This window comes from Musca autumnalis, unplaced genomic scaffold, assembly GCF_047663935.1.
Source record: "Musca autumnalis isolate F117 unplaced genomic scaffold, ASM4766393v1 scaffold_1, whole genome shotgun sequence".
NCBI classification, from domain to species: Eukaryota; Metazoa; Arthropoda; class Insecta; order Diptera; family Muscidae; genus Musca; species Musca autumnalis.
Window position 1 is genome coordinate 27323569 of NW_027411644.1, and position 16194 is coordinate 27339762.

The window sequence follows — 16194 nt, forward strand, 5'->3', positions numbered from 1 at the left end:
AACTTTTCATTTTAAACAAGTTTTTATCAACAACTTTTCGTTTTATAATAGTTGTTATCGACATAGTTTTGTTATAGGAAAGCTGTTACGGAAAACTTTTCGTTATATACAATTTGCTGTCGACAACATTTTGTTACAGAAATGTGGTTGTCGAAAACATTTCTTTTTAAAAAGTTGTTATCGAACCCTTTTTGTTATAGAAACATTTTATAGACGTAGTTTCATTATAAATACGGTATTATCGATAACTTTTGGTTATATAAAAGATGATAACGACAGCTTTTCATTAGAGACAAATTGTTATTAACAGCTTCTCGTGACAGAACAGTTGTTATCGAATACCTAGAATAGTTGTGATGGACAACCTTTTGTTATAGAACAACTTTTCGTTACAGGAAATTTGTTATCAACAAAAATTGGTTGTCGTAATTTTTTCGTTATAGAAATGTTACTATCGATCACGTTTCGTTATTGAAAATTTGTTGTTGACAAATTTTCGTCATAGGAAAGTTGTTATCGACAAATTTTCGTTACAGAAAAGTTGTTATCGACAACTTTTCGTTACAGAAAGGTTGTTATCGACAACTTTTCGTTACAGAAAATTTGTTACCGACAATTTTTCGTTACAGAAAAGTTGTTATCGAAAACTTTTTGTTAGAGAAAAGTTGTTTCGACGACGTTTCTTTATAAATACGTTATTATCGATAACTGTCCGATATATAAAACTTGTTAACGACTGATTTTCAATATAGAAACATTGTTATTGATAGCTTCTCGTAATAGAACAGTTGTCATCGACAGCTTTTCGTAATACCTAGAACAGCTGTTATCGATAACCTTTTGCTATAGAAACATTTTGAACGACAATTTTATTATAGAAAAATTTTTATCGACAACTTTTCGTTATAAAAATGTTGTTATCGTATTTTTTTTGTCATAAAAATGTTATGTTATTATCGTAATTTTTTGTTTTAAAAATGTTATTATCGACCATGTATCGTTATTGGAAAGTTGTTATAGACAAATTTTCGTTACAGAAATGTTTTTTCGATAACTTTTCATAGTAGAAAATGTTTTTAGACAAAATTTACGTTATAGAAAAGTTGTTATCGAAAAATGTTCGTTATAGAAAAGTTGTTATCGATAGAAAATGTATTATTGACAACTTTTTGTTTATTAATATGTGTGTATAATAACAACTATTCCCATTAATTTATCAATGAAAAATTCTTCTATATTGCAATATTTTATTTGTTTGATAAATATTTGCATTGTACGACAATATTAAAAAAAAATCCGTTAAATAAACATATAATTTTAAAACCCAAACCAAAAATTGCAACGCGCTAATTTTAGTGTAACTAAAAAGAAGGTCATATAAACAACATGTAATACCACGTTTCTCGGTTTCTAGTGCGATGTTGACGTTGATGTGGTTTTATTTTGCTTTTGAAACAGACCGCATAGCTTGCTTCGCTGTTTATCGCCCCGGTTTTTTGTTTCTTCTTTTTTTACTGGCCAAATGCCCTGACAGAAAATTAACGAGTTTATTAGCATTAATGGTCACCCATGTCCGGCATGGTCAAATGAGTTTATGTGTCAGCGACCATTATACAATTATTCGCACAGTTGCGTTAATGCAGTTTAATCGTGCTGAATTGTGAGGCAGCGTGTGTGGAGGCTAGCAACGGAGATTCCTGTTTCTTTCTTTTGAAATTTACTAATTTATTTGGTACATACGAGTATGTTGGTGGTTTGTCTGTGTGTGTATGCAGCACCGAGATTAATTGCTAGTTTTAACAAGGTTAGCGTGGGACCGACCCCACCAACAACTACATCCTGTAGTTGTTTAAATCCCCAAAATTCGTTCTGTTTTTTTGGCAATAGCTGAAATAAATTTCTTTGATTTTCATTTGCACCTGGCCACAAAAAATTCTACAGAATTTGGGTGAATGCAAGTGTACCATCAACTTAGGTGAAATCTTTCGGTGTTTTGGGTCTCTGCTTACTTGGTTAGCTTGACAATGGCAACTGGTGATGGTGACGATGATTTCATTTCCTGGCTACACAATAACGTTGGTTAGTTGCTCAATACCTGTGTGTCCCTTTGCTGCAGCGCTTTATTATAAGCTTCCGCTTATATGAGTTTTTAACGAACACAAATACAAACATACAATGTGGGGACCCTACTATTCATATATTGTAGTTGCCACGTCATAATGCAGTTTCCTTGAACTGCATGCATGAGCAGTACGTGTGTGACAATGTTTGCTTTAAATTGTATCTCCCAATTGTTGTTGTAGTCGTTTTGGTGATGCGCTCCCATATATACTTGTACATACATACATATGTATTTATGTATATCGACCAAGCCTTGCACGATTACGTGTCTGATGATTCTTAGAATTGGCGTCTGTCTCTAATGTGATTGCATGTGTGTGTTTATATTTTTTGCTCACTGTCTTGAAATAACGAGCTTTTGAATGAACCCTTAACAGATGCGGCAAAATTAAACAAACAAATCTGACATAACTAACCGAAGATATGTTAGCTGAGAGGTACTCTAATAATTTCAAGAAATTGTTCGCTCGTTATAGAAACGTTGCTATAGACGATTTTTCGACATTAACAAGTAAGAACAGCGTTAAATTCGGCCGGGCCGAACTTTTTATACCCTCCACCACGAGTTGTATTGAAGTAAATGGACCAATCAGAAGACTAAATACCAAATTTCAGCAATTTCGGTTAAACAATGTGGCTAACCTTCAAAATAATATAATTTGGGAGGTACCGTTCTATGGGGGCTATATCTAAACATCGATCTATACCGACAAATTTCTGACTGAAAGTTTGTAGAGTCGAAGAAGACTAAATACCAAATTTCCGATAATTGGGTAAAATAATGTGGCTAAAACGTTTATAATACCGGAAATCAAGAGGTACGCTTATATGGCGGATATTGGCAGACGTAGACCTATACTGATAATTCACTTTTGGAATATTTTATAACCCCATGGAAGACTAAATAACAAATTTCAGTCATTTCGGTGGGATATTGACGTCACAACCTTCAGAATTACGAGCATCGTGAGATACCGTTCTATTGGGGCTACATAAAGGCGTAGATATGTACCGACAAATTGCTGGAGGAAAGTTGTATACCACCAACGAAGACTAAATATCAAATTTCAGTAATTTCGGTGGAATATTGAAGTCACAACCTTCAGAATACCGAAAATCGGGAGGTTCCGTTCCATGGGGGCTATATGAAGGCGTGGACCTATACCGACAAATTTAAAGGGGAAAGTTGAATACCCCAAACGAAGGTTAAATATCTAATTTCAGCCATTTCTGTGGATTATTGTGGCCACAGTCATCAAAATACCGAATATCGGAAGTTACCGTTCTATGGGGACTATTTGAAGGCGTGGTCCTATACCGAATAATTTCATATAGAAAATTTTATATCCCAAACGAAGACTAAATACCAAATTTCTGTCATTGCGGTGGACTATTGTGGCCACAACATTGAACATACCGAAAATCGGGAGGTACTGTTCTGTAGGGGCTATATTAAGTCAGGGACCTGTAACAACAGATTTCTGGGGGAAAGTTTTATACCCCCAACGAAGACTAAATACCAAATTCAAGAAATATTGAAGGCACAATCATCAAAATACCAAAAATCGGTAGGTACCGTTCTATGGGGGCTATATGAAGGCGTCGACCTATAACGACAAATTTCTGGGGGAAAGTTTTATACACCCAACGAAGACTAAGTACCAAATTCCAACGTTTCGCCGTAGACATGGCACAATTATCCAGGTAGTGGTATCACACCAGCTGTTCGAAAGTGGAAAGTCAAATCCCTTTTAAAAAAAAATTATATTTTTGTTGTAATTTCCCCAACAATATAAAGAAAATTTTGACAAAACATATGCAAAATTTTACGATACCACTACCTTAGTAAGTTTGTCATCGACAACTTTTTGCCTTATAGATGAGCTGTTATCGATTACTTTTCTTAATATAAATTTGTTAAAGACAGTTGAAAGTTGTTACCGATAACTTATCTTCTTAAAAAAATTGTCATCAATAAAATTTCTTCATACATACATATGAATGTTATGTAGTTATCCAGCAAACCATCTAAAACAATTTCGAAAGCAAAATCGTTCAGATTTCATTCCGATTTCTATACGTTTTTTCGTATGAGAATTCGTTCAGATTTCGGATGTAAATTTCCCTTCGAGTATACCAACGTTTTTCTTCCGATTTCAGTACGAATTCGAAACGAAATATCGGAAACAAATTTCCCTTCGTACAACAACTAACAACAACGGCAACAACAACAGCAACGTGTTGGTTTCAGTTTAGTTTGTTGTCAAAAAAACAAAGCGGTCATTAAAAAAATTCGAATATACAATATTTAAATATTTTAAACATAAATGCAACGTATAATAATAAAAGCTAGTGCTGATAGTTTCAACATATTCGTACACAAAGTTTACATTGTTCTACTATAACTACCAAATGATAACAACTGTGAAAATCATTAGAAACGTTTGAAATTACAATCTTCCAATAAAAAAAAAACATAAAAAAGAAAATTTGTTCAATAAAAAAGGTGTCGAGAAAAAATGTTTTCCTTCTATATTCATACACCATTATTCCGAAGTCGTTCAGAAATCTGTACGAAAATTCCTAAGAAAGAATTCGCTGTCCGAATTTCCCAAGGATTTTCTTCCAATTTCGTTCCGCAATCTAACCGAAATTTTGTTCCAAAATTATGTCAACCACTTCGTACAACTTTCGTTGAGATATCGTTACGATTTCGGATCCGATATCGGACGTAGCGAACGAATTTCGTATCGATTTCGTTACGATGTCGGTACGATTGGTATGGTGGGTACCGACAACTTTTCCATAACAGAAAAGGTGTTTTCTACAACTTTTCTTTATATAAAATCTGTTATCGACAACTTTCCTTTATAGAAACAAAAAATTGTTATCTACCTACAACTATAGAAAAATTTTTCGATAACAAATTTTCTTTATAAAAAAAATTGTTATCGACAACTTTTTCCTTATAAAAAAGCTGTTACGCCAACTTTTCTTAATAGAAAAACTGCTGTCGACATATTTTCTTTATAGACAATTTTTATAGAAAATTGATATCAAGAACAGTTGTTATCGATATCTTATCTTTATAGACTATTTGTTATCGACAACTTGTCTTTTAGAAAAGCTTTTACCAGTAACATTTCTTCATACAAAGTTGTTATCGACATTTTTTGTGGAGAAGTTGTTGTCAATAGAAAAGTTATTATCGACAACATTTCGTTATAGAAAAAGTGTAATCGACACATTTTCCTCATATAAATATCTTATCGAAAACTTTTATTTGTAGAAAAGTTCTTATCGACGACTTTTCTTTATAGAAAAGACCATCAACAAATTTTCCATTACAGAAAAACTGTTACCAAAAAATTTTCATCATAGAAACTTTGTTATCGACAACATTCTTCATATGAAAATTGTTAACGACAACTTTTTTTTATAGAAAATTTGTTATTGACATATTTTCTTTATAGAACATTTGGAATCGACAACGTGTCTGTAGACAAGTTCTTATCGACAACTTTTTATTATAGAAAACACCATCAGCAACTTTTTCAACATAGAAACTTTGTTATCGACAACATTCTTCATATGAAATCTGTTAACGACAACTTTTCTTTATAGGAAAGTTGTTATTGACATATTTTCTTTATAGAACATTTGGTATCGATAACTTTTCTGTAGAAAAAATATTCGCTGTATCTTTTATCATGAGCATTTCTTTAGAAAAAAGTTTTTATCTGTTTTTTTAATGTGAAAAGCTGTTTTAGACATTTTTTCGTCATAGAAAAGTTGTCATTAAAAACTTTTCGTCGTAGACAAGCTGTTATCGACTATTTTTATACCCTACACCACTATATGGGGAGGGTATTATAAGTTGGTTTTGGCCAAAAACTTTGTAACGCATCGAAATAATGGTCGTAGACCTATACTTATATATACCAAAATGAAAGTCTCGACGAGCTGAGTCGATCTGGCTATGTCCGTCCGTCTGTCCATCTAAACCTTGTAATCACGCTACAGGTCGCAATTTTGATCGGATCGTCACGAAATTTTGGATGTTGATGGGAGTCGCGGAGAGGAAGAAGCCTATTGATTTTGGTGATGGCCGGATAATATTTAGGGGTCGGAATGGGCAAAAAACTTATGTGGATAAAAAGACAACGTTTTTTCCAAAGCGAATATCTCAGCTTCTATAAGGATATACCAAAAGCAAAACCTGACAATAAAAGAAGAAGATATCGCCTTTCTAATGATGTAAAGTAGGTTCTCGTAGGTGATCAAACAACGAAGATATAACAGTAGTCGCAAATAAAACCCAACTTTTCATTTTTGCTATTTTAATTATAATGACGAATATCACAGCTTTGGTTGGGGACTTTCCAAAAGCAAAGCCTGAGTATGAAAGTAGAAGAGCCCATCTTTACAATGATGCAAACTAGGTTGGCGTAGGTGACCAACTAACGGAGATATCGCAATAGTCGGTAATACATCCCATTTTTCCATTTTTTTGAAAATCACGCTACAGGTCGCAATTTTTATAGGATCGTCACGAAATTTTGAGGGTTAATGGGGGTCTCACGGATGAAGAAACCTATTGATTTTGGTGATGGTCGGATAATATTTAGGGTTCGGAATGAGCAAAAAATTTATTTGGAGAAAAAGTCAACATGTTATTCCAAAGCAAATATCTCAGCGTCTTTAAGGGGTATGCAATGACAATGAAAGTAGAAAATATCACGATGTAACGTCGGTTGTCGTAGGTGGTCAAACAACGAAGATATCGCAATAGTCGCTAATAGAACCCAACTTTTCATTTTTGCGATTGTAATAATAATGACGGGTATCACACATTTGGTTGGGGACCTTCTAAAAACAAAGCCTGACTAAGAAAGTAGAAAATCCCATCTTTAAAACAAGTAAGAAAAGTCTATAGTCGGACGGAGACGACTATGGGATACCCTATACCACTGTCCCTGGACAATCGCTCTCCACGGAACTTCTTTTCAATGATTGTGAAAATTTAATTGTCAAATATCAGAGATGTTATGTATAATACTTATGACCAAAACCAAAAAGTTATCTAGCAGGACAAAGGCATTTTTGCAGCAGGAAAGGAAAATTTATTCCACACAAACTAAAATGTTATGAAACCCACTTATGTAGTACTACTACTTCCGTTGTTTAACCGCTACGTTATTGAAATTTTTACCAATTTCACACAAAACTTTCAGCTCATTTAACCCGCTATGTATTATCTGATCTTCACGTTGGTTTGTACGCTTCTTCTTCATCATAAACTCAAACTTTGTTTAAAATATTGTGGGTTATTATTTTGACCAACAGAACCGCTACAAAATTGGTTAAAATTTTGTTTTTGGTTCATTTCATTCCCTGAACATTTCACGATCATCAGCAAAAACCCAACCCCCTTAAAAAATTCGTTACAGCGGTCCATAATTGCGGTCTTAAGCTTGTTTACAATTTTTAATGGACGGACACACATCGCTAAATCGCTTTATCTCGTCGAGATATGAATTTCGGCATACCAAATAAGGGGTCTAGGAGGAATATTTCGTGGTGTTACATAAACTTTTGGAGAGACAATATGTAGCATGGGATAAAAATATGGTTCTCTACACCCCAGCAAAATTTGACGGAAGGGGTTCTTTGCGATGACGTGATTTCATGTCATCTTTTGCATTGGTTCAAAGGAAGTCGTGGAAGATCCGATCTTTTCATTAGGATTTGAACCAATGCAAAGGAAGCCGTGAAAGATCCGATCTTTTCATCAGCATTTGTACCCATTCCATCGATCCAATAGAGATGATGTTTGTGTTTTTATTTACACACCTGTTTATTTTCATTTTGGTATGTTCCAGTACTGCAAAAATCTACTAATTTTTACTATTTTTTGTCGTAGTAAAAATAAGTAGATTCTTGCAGTTTCTGGAACTGACCAAAGTTGTTAGAACTGTCGGTGATGTTGTCTTACATTTCCTGCATATCAAACAACTAAAACTTCTAAACAATTGGTATTATATGAAGTCCGAACTATCGAGCTAAAAATAGAATCGGACTGCACACATTGCTATTTTAAAAGTTCCCTTGTCTGTTCTAAATCTGACATAGAATGAAATCAATCAAATCTCGCTTCTTGGAATTTGAAAAAAAAGTCCAAAACGAAAAGGAACACGAATCTGAAAATAGAGAAGAAACTACTTTTGGAAAGAAACAATTAAAAATAAATGAATTAAGCATAAATGGTATTTTCCATAAAAAGTCTCTCCTCCCCGTTCGTTACATTTTGTTCTTAGAGATCCCTAAAGCAAGCCGGGTTGTAGATCCCTACATATTTCCGTCACTAAACAAAAGAGTATAAATTACCAAAATGTTATAAAATAACAAAATTATAAAATAAAAGTAATTTACGAAATAAAAATACTTAAAGGAGTGCATTTGTAGTCCATGTCGAAATCTGAACTGGTGATGGGAAGATAATTGAAAAAACCTTTTGTAAGATGAAAGAATATCAGTTACGGAGAACGGAGGAAGTAATCTTTTGCGTTGCAGCGGTGGTGATTACATTGCAATTTTGGATGTAAACTTTTGAAAAACTAAACTGATAAATTAATTGTAGTTATTTCATGAATTCGTTTGAATTAATAAAGAGTTTTGTTTTTCATGAAAACCATATTTCAATACAGCATTTCCATTTTCCAAACAATACATGAAAATTTCATGCCAAGGGATTGGTTAAAATGACATGTCAAAGCATGGGTGAAAATGACGTGTCAAAGCATTGGTGGAAATGACATGTCAACGCATTGGTTAAAATGACATGCTTAGGATCCAGAAAAGAACGTCATCTTTTGGGGTCCAAGCTCATATAAAATTCATCGATGAAGATGCTAAAAAGATGACATGCTAGATCACTTGCACCCATGATTGAATGGCATCGAACATTTTGCTGGGACAGAACACATTATATATAAGGCAGTAGGCCCGTTATCTAGCAAACACTTTATTGCAATTTACATCAGAGGAAAGGTCAGTAGTTTTTTTTCCATATGTAGGCTACTTTGCTATATGTCCTCAAGGAATTAAAATATCGACCAAAAATAAAATTTTTATATTTTTCATACAAATAATGGTCCATTTCACATGCCAAAGAATATCAGATCATCATTCAAAATTGTAGGCATCTTTTTCGAAATATACTCTTACCCGGTGCAAAATTTCGCGACTATTGATGTATAATTGCGAATTCTAGCGAGTTTATTATTACACTACAAACAAATAACGGAATATATTAGGCTGTAACTCTGTTATCTGATCATGTACACCAACATAATTGGCATCAAGTGAAAGGTCAAGCGTTCCACTTTCAAGTATATCTCACTTGTCCGGAATGTCACTTCCAGGAATTAAGATATAAGCTGTATATTAAAATTTTTCACACAAAAGTTTTGGTCCATTTAACCCTCTAAATATTATCCGATCGCCATCTCAAATTGCAAGCTTCTCCTTTGTGATATACTCTTACCTTATTTAAAACTACGCGTTGATCGGACTATTATTGAGACCTACAGAGCCGCTAGAAAATTGGATAAATATTATGTTTTTGGTACATTTTACCCGCTAAATATTTCACGATCATCACCAATAAGAATAGGGATCTATTCTGATCTGAACCCGACCTCCATACAAAATTTCGTGACGATCGGTCCATAATTGCGGCCTGGAGCGTGTTTACAATTTATAATGGACAGACGGACGGACGGACGGAAGGACGGACGGACACACATCTCAAAATCGCTTTATCTCGTCGAGATATGAAGATTGGTATACCACATTGGGGGTCTCCGACGAATATTTCGCGGTGTTACATGAATTTTTACCAAAACAAACTTATAATACCCTTTTCCACATTGTGGTATCTATATATATAAAATTGAAATTTGTTTGTACGTTTGTTTGTTTGTTTGTTTGTTTGTTTGTTCGTTTGTTTGTGCCTTATAGACTCGAAAACCGCTGAACAGATCTTACTGAAATTTGTAGGGTACATTGCTACATGGCCTGGAATGAAAATAGGCTATATAATTTTTTGACATTTCGCGTTGATCTGGAGATATAGCATCAAAACCGGAGGTACCTCCAAAAGATTTAGATTTTGTATGCAAATATCTTTAGAATTGTTACAGATACAATCTCCAAATTTTGTATGCGTGACGGAATTTGATGCAGAAATAAATTTACCAAATTATATTCAAATCGGTTCAGATTTGGATATAGCGCCCACATACATATATTTTCGGCCGATTTCCTTATTTTATGTACCAAACATGGACGGAACTTGGTCTGGAAATAAACGTGCTATATTATATAGATATCGGTTCAGATTTGAATATAGCTCCCATATATATTTTCGCCGATTTCCTGTATTTTATGCACCAAGCACGCTATATATGTCCAATTTCGCTGAAATTTGAAATGTGTAACGGAATTTGGTCTAGACATAAATGTGCCGAATTTTATCGAAATCGGTCCAGATTTGGATATAGCTCCCATATATATTTTCGGCCGATTTTCTTATTTTATGTACCGAACACGCTATATATGTCCAATTTCGCTGAAATTTGGAGGGTCTGACGGAATTTGTTCTAGAAATAAACGTGCTATATTATACAGATATCAGTTCAGATTTGAATATAGCTCCCATATATATTTTCGCCGATTTCCTGTATTTTATGCACCAAGCACGCTATATATGTCCAATTTCGCTGAAATTTGAAACGTGTAACGGAATTTGGTCTAGACATAAATGTGCCGAATTTTATCGAAATCGGTCCAGATTTGGATATAGCTCCCATATATATTTTCGGCCGATTTTCCGCATTTGATGCACCAAACACGCTATATACGTCCAATTTCGCTGAAATTTGGAATGTGTAACGGAATTTAGTCTAGGCATAAATGTGCCGAATTATATCGAAAACGGTTCAGATTTGGATATAGCTCCAATATATATTTTCGGCCGATTTTCCACATTTTATGCACCAAACACGCTGTATATGTTCAATTTCGCTGAAATTTGGAGGGTCTGACGGAATTTGTTCCAGAAATAAATGTGCTAACTTATATAGAGATCGGTTCAGATTTGAATATAGCTCCCATATATCTTTTCGGCCGATTTTCTGTAGTTTATGCACCAAGCACGTTATATATGTTCAATTTCGCTGAAATTTGGAATGTGTTACAGAACTTGGTCTAGAAATAAATGTGCCAAATTATATCGAAATCGGTTCAGATTTGGATATAGCTCCTGTATATATTTTCGGCCGATTTCCTGTATTTTATGAACCAAACTCGCTATTTATGTCCAATTTCTGTGAAATTTGGAATGCGTATCTATATTTTAGTCCGATTTTCTGTATTTGATGCTCTAAACACGCTATATGTGTCCAATGTCGCTGATATTTGGGATGTCTGACGGAATTTGTTCTAAATATAAATGTGCCAAATTCTATCGAGACCGGAAAGCGTGACGCAATTCGTTCTAGAAATAAATGGGACAAGTTATACCGAAATCGGTTCAGATTAGAATATAGCTCCCATATATATTTTCGGCTGATTTTCCGTATTTTATGCACAAAATGTGAATGTAAGACGGGATTTGGTCTAAAAATAAAAATGACAAATTATATCGAGAGCGGTTCATATAGGAATATAGCTACCCATATATATTTTCGGTCGATTTAATGTTTTTGTTACGTATGTTCAATTTCAATGAAATTTTGAAGACTTAGCAGTCAGTAAAAATCATCATTATTTACAGAAGTACTTATAGTTGGGAAGGAATTGACCAAGGCTGTTAAGTATCATATCTTTGAGAGACTTCTTAAGATTTATGTTTTATTATGATATATCTAAATCATTAGGAATACTTATAGGCAGAAAGGCTTTCGAAGGAGTGTTACCTCCTGAAACTTAAAAAAATACCGTAGTAGCTCCACAACAACGCTGAATAGGTATATAACTCCTTCATATCTCCTATATTTATCCGATAAAATATTAAAAACGTTAATATAATTATAGCATTCCATTATATTTTATCGCATTCGGGGCAGCAAAGCGCGCCGGGTTCAGCTAGTAGGGTATAAATAGTATCACAGATAATTGAAAAATTTTCTTCATTCAAAATTTGGCATAGTCACATTTCCTTCATTCTCCATAATCATCATTCTACCCTCCTTCTGTGAAGAGTCCCTTTTGTGTCGCATTCTTCCTATCTATCGGCTTGATTTTATTTGGCATATTTACTTCCGTTGCGAAATGTCGTTTGATACATGCATATGCATATTTCCCTTATGCCCATATAGTGTGGGTGTATTTCAGTTACACATACATACCTACATGCTATTCTACTGCCGTATGATGTGTGCTTGAATGCTCATGCACCTAAACGTCTGCCGGATGCAGTATAAAATGACAAAAACACACGAACAGGCGACAACTGCCTACTGCAGTCAGTCATCATACAAATCATTTGTGTTTTGCTGATTAACCCCAGAGAGAAAACGAAAAACAAGCAGTTCCATGTCATGTAGGTTCCAGTGTATTTAGAGAAGTTAGAAATCCAGCATGTTAAGAATTTTACGTGGGCAAAAGACGATGAAACTTTCATCGGTATTAGTAAATGTCTCATGCCTGCCTTTTTGTGGCTTTGTCATTTCAAACGTGCTTCTAATGTGTGAGCTGTAGTAAAAATTCACTAAGATAGAGAGTGCATTAAAGAGACACGAAAATAGTCCGAAAAGAAGGGAATGTCTCCGAAAACACTTGCATAAGAAATGATTGTAGGCAGAGTCCTTGTTATCGTTTAAGCTATCAAAATATTGTGATCCTTTTATGTTTAACAATCCGCCCACAATTCTACAAAGTACCAAAACTCAGTTAAAAAAGGATGTGATGATTAGTTGTAAGCTTTATCGGTTTCTCTTATACACTGCCGCTCACTTGAATAGAACCCCCATGCAAAATTTTTTTCAACCTCAATTTTTTCCGAATTATACAAGATATGAAGTTTTTAAGTTTTATTATATTTTGCTTCCTGTGTTTGGAGTAAACTTAGGCATTCATTTGCATTCAAATCCAATTTGTATAAGAATTATGCAAGGGAAACAAAATAAAGTCAAAAATTGAAGTAAAAAAATTGGCTCATTTGAATAGAACCCCCCTTTAAAACTTGGGAATACAGAAAGATTGTATTAGAATATCGATGCATATTCACTCTATATTGGAAACGAAGTACTTTCAGTAGTATTCAGTAAAAGTATATCCCTCCTGATTAAGGATACACCCGTATATCCTGCTTTGGCAAGGATTCTTTAAATAATCAGGTGTAATGCCCAATAAAGCTTGCTTTTTTCATTCAACAAGTTTATTTTTGGAAGCGTGCTGTCTCCTTTAGTCGTATATTTTACGCATAATTCATTCCCATACATTTTATAGAATATTTACCACTGTAGAATATGGCTGCCCAACAAGGATATCCGCATTTCTTTTCAAAATGTTAAGTTTTTATGACTCGAAGTGTACAAAAGTTTGTAAAATCGCGATGAAATTTCCACTCGGGATATCCGAAAATGCTTCTCACTATTGGAAATGCCTGTTTTAGAACTCCTTTGTAAATTGTCGAGCGCATTTAGGGTGAAAGAAATTGATAACCATCTTCTAAATTGTTTCTATAGCGATGAATGTGTTTTTATGGTGCTGGAAGGCGTAACTAATTATGAAGGACTTGGGCGTCAATTTCTTTCACCCTAAATGCGCACGACAATTTACAAAGGGGTTCTAAAACAGGCATTTCCAATAGTGAGAAGCATTTTCGGATATCCCGAGTGGAAATTTCATCACGATTTTACAAACTTTTGGGCAGCCATATTCTACAGTGGTAAATATTCTCTAAAATGTATGGGAATGACTTATGCGTAAAATATACGTCTAAAGGAGACAGCACGCTTCCAAAAATAAACTTGTTGAATGAAAAAAGCAAGCATTGTTGGGCATTACACCTGATTATTTATTTAAAGAATCCTTGCCAAAGCAGGATATACGGGTGTATCCTTAATCAGGAGGGATATACTTTTACTGAATATTACTGAGAGTACTTCGTTTCCCATATAGAGTGAATATGCATCGATATTCAAATACAATCTTTATGTATTCCCAAGTTTTAAAGGGGGGTTCTATTCAAATGAGTCAAATTTTTTACTTCAATTTTTGACTTTATTTTGTTTTCCTTGCATAATTCTTATACAAATTGGATTTGAATGCAAATGAATGACTAAGTTTACTCCAAACAAATGAAGCAAAATATAAAAAAACTTAAAAACTTTATATCTTGTAAAATTCGGAAAAAATTGAGGTTGAAAAAAATTTTGCGGGGGGGTTCTATTCAAGTGAGCGGCAGTGTAAAAGCTCTCAGTCTGAGTTATATACCAATTTCCTATTTCTTTATATTGTTCTTGTTGTTCACATCTTAATTCCAATCTTTTACTACTGTCACATTTCTTAGGCTTCGATCACTTCTTATCACAATCACTAACCCGCTAGCTCATCGAATTCAATACACATTGCCATCATGTTTCTTTTCTTACTGGAAGTTATTGCTAGCTGCCTGACTAGTCTGTTGCTTGCAATCATTTGCCATTACATTTGCAAACATGACCCAAATCTAAGACATCGAATTCTATGGCATCACATCGCAACGTATCGCAAATGACAATAAGAGGCAAAGCAACCAACCATCCAGCTAACCAGCCAGTCACTCAGTCAGCGAAAGTTCTATCAGGATTGTTACTACATATACTACACTGCAATTGCAACATCCGAGCAAACCAAATGTCAGATGTCCGAGACGTCTGAACAATTTCCGAAGCAAGATCGTTAAGATTTCGTTCCGATTTCTAAAAGATTTTTCGGAGAGGAAATAGTTTAGCTTTCGTACCGATTTCGGAGAGAATACAACTTTCGTTAAGATATCGTTACGATTTGGGATCCGACATCGGACGTAGCGTCCGAATTTTGTTCCGATTATCTGTCTTTTGAGATGGCACGTTGGGAACACATTGCAAACCATCTTAGCCATTTATTTGGAAATTGTTTGTTGTGCTGCCATTCTTGTTCCTGTTGTAACTACTGATGTAATTTCTTCTTCATGTTCATCTTCAGTGGCCGAAAGAAGTGAATTACAAAACAACGAAACCAGTTTGTTTGTTATATTTGTTGTGGTTGTTGCTTTGTTTTGCTTTATTTTTAGCAATTTTATTCCCAACCCAAATTGAAAGGATGTTTTGGGAACTTATTTGTATTCTCACAAATATTAGAGTGGGTTGGAGTTCAAGTAAAAATCTTGAATACTCCTAGACTTCTTTAATTTCGGTCCATCTGTATATATAAGCAATCAAGGTGATGAGTAATTAACCAAGTTCTATTTTCAGCGTAATTTGTAATGCTAACAAAAAATGTTCAGTAAAAATGTTCAAGAAAAAGTTTTTATGAGTAAAATACCACAGGGTCTTCAATCAACTGAAGAACACATTGAATTCTGATAGTAGAAGACCACAAGGTCTTCAATCTATAGAACACCAAAGGGTCTTCAATCATATCTGACCTGCAGGTATTTTATTTATTTAGTGTTTTTATACCCTCAGCCTTTAGGATAGAAAGGGTATATACACTTTCATACGGGCAAAATGTGCCTCATCGAAATACTGGTATTAGGACCAAAGTATGTTTGGACGAAATGTGTTCAGACAATTTGGAGTCGATTTAGCAATGTCCGTCCGTCTGTCTGGCTGGCTGGTGCGCACGATAACCCTCAAACGGATGAGCCGATTTGGTCCAAAATTTGGCTTTCATAATATTTTGTGCAAACTTAGTTTAAGTTCGAAGATATATCGGTCTACTCCTTCACGTACCTCCCCCACAAAAGTTCGAAAATGTTCGAAAAATTTGTGCACACGATAACTCTTGAAGGGAGTAACCGATTTGGTCCATACTTTGCAC